The sequence below is a fragment of the Sinocyclocheilus anshuiensis genome, unplaced genomic scaffold, assembly GCF_001515605.1.
Source record: "Sinocyclocheilus anshuiensis isolate Anshui unplaced genomic scaffold, SAMN03320099.WGS_v1.1 scaffold1403, whole genome shotgun sequence".
In the NCBI taxonomy this organism is placed as follows: domain Eukaryota; kingdom Metazoa; phylum Chordata; class Actinopteri; order Cypriniformes; family Cyprinidae; genus Sinocyclocheilus; species Sinocyclocheilus anshuiensis.
The window spans coordinates 705,759-707,839 of NW_015538003.1; the positions used below are offsets into that span (position 1 = coordinate 705,759).

Sequence of the window (2,081 nt, forward strand, 5' to 3'; positions counted from 1 at the left end):
TTAGCTATTGCTTTGATATTTCCTTCATAGAAAACCAGCTCTTACCAGCTGTTTAAAAACTCACGCTTAGTCATTTGGGGGTTTTGACAAGTTAATTTGTCTGTTGCAGAATATTGCATCAGGCAGAATGAATGCTAGTTCGACTAGTTATACACAAGACGTACGATTTGGATTATGGACATTTGAGTCTTCATCATACTTTTTAATGTATTGTTATTACGGTACCAGTACCGGTTTAAAAGGCTTTTAAACTTTTAGAGATAAAAAAGGAATAGACTAAAAGCACTGCAGCGCTTCTATTCACCTCAGGCTTTAATCACAACATTCGTCACCAGCCCACGTGACTCTCTCTCTCTCTCTCTCTCTCTCTCACACACACACACACACACACACACTCTCTCACTCACTCACACACACACTGCAGCGCTTCTATTCACCTCAGGCTTTAATCACAACATTCGTCACCAGCCCACGTGACTCTCTCTCTCTCTCTCTCTCTCTCTCTCTCTCTCTCTCTCTCTCTCTCTCTCTCTCTCTCTCTCTCTCTCTCTCTCTCTCTCTCTCTCTCTCTCTCTCTCTCTCTCTCTCTCTCTCTCTCTCTCTCTCTCTCTCTCTCTCTCTCTCTCTCTCTCTCTCTCTCTCTCTCTCTCTCTCTCTCTCTCTCTCTCTCTCTCTCTCTCTCTCTCTCTCTCTCAGTTGGTGTGTGGAGTGTGTGTGGTATGTGTTTACAGAGACGAGGGGGCTGGTCTAACTGAAAGGAGGTGGGTAGAAAGGGGCGTGAGATTATAAAACCGAGGATCGCCGTATGCCTTTTTGTACCTTCCACACATTTAGTCCTTACCGCCCCCGGCCACCATCTGCTGCTCCTGAAGCAGAGGCTCATACAACGGCGTCAAGCCTGGAGCTTTAAAGACAACAACGGGGTAAGGACGGGCTTTACATTCAGCTGATAGATCGGGCTTGACAGACGAGCAGTTTGAACAAAAACACCATGGTTTTGATTTTAAAGGATGCGGCGCAACGGTTGGATTTGGTTCGTTGTTGGCAGATCTCTGGAAATTTCTAGAAATTAATTTTAGGTCCGTTCATATAGTGCTGCCATATGTCTTTCGGAGGTGTGTGTTTCTTCATGCTGATTTAGATGCTGGTGGATTCACTGCAGCGGCTGCGTTGTATGTTGTTTTTGAATCATTCAGTGTGGTGATTCTTTGAACATTACGAGTGCTTGTGATTAACTTAGTCTTAGACTTGATTAACAAGTCTCCCGGGCATGTAAATGCAAGTCCCTGCTTGTGACGTGACTTGCGTTTACTGCGCCTGTAACCTTTAATTTATCTGTTTGAGGTGAGGATTTAAAGGGCTAGCTCACTCAAAATAGAGAATTGTGACATTTTATCTTAAACTCCAGTCGTTACAAACCTCTATAACTCTTACTTTTGTGGACACACAAAGGGGACATTTTGGAAGAAAGTCTTTGTATTCATTAAAAATGAATGGTGACTGAAAATATAAAGCCTCTAAAATAACTAAAATCAGCATAAAAGTAGTCCACACGACTCATCTTTTTATTCCTAGTTTTCTGGAGCCACACGATAGTTATTGTGTAAAAACCGGACTAAAATAAATGTGTGCGCATGAGAAGTAGACGTATGAATCATTTGAATCGATTCCGTCGATTCCGTCTGTGCTGCGTTAAATGATTCGTTCCTACATCGGACTGATCCGGTTCTCGAGTTCAACTCGTCGACTTAATGATTCTGTTGTAGATGTTAGCTCACTGGAGGCGCACAACTTATTTTTGTTCTATGCTCACACAAAGCTAAAGCAAAGCACATTTGTAATATATGCATGAGTCGTTTGGACTACTTTTATGGTGATTCTGCATCCTTTTTTTTTTTTTTTACGTCTTTATAATGATCATTCATACTGACATAAGGGTAATAATAAACAAATTATCACTTTGTATAAATCTGGTTATTAGAAACTAGTTGTAAGAATTTAGGTGTTATAGTACTTAGTGTGTAATTAAATACATGGCCAGATTTACAATGAAGCTAAACTATCCCCCCCCCCCCCCCGGG

General features: G+C 41.6%; 1 protein-coding gene across 1 annotated transcript in view; it reads left to right on the forward strand.

Annotated features, from left to right (window-relative positions):
• The first annotated feature begins 767 nt into the window (after positions 1-767).
• LOC107676834 (MAP kinase-interacting serine/threonine-protein kinase 2-like) overlaps positions 768-2,081 on the forward strand; it is a 6,714-nt gene continuing 5,400 nt past the window's right edge. The window contains exon 1 of the mRNA XM_016471517.1: positions 768-923. The gene's annotated coding sequence lies outside the window, so the exon portion shown is untranslated. The remainder of the gene's footprint in view (positions 924-2,081) is intronic.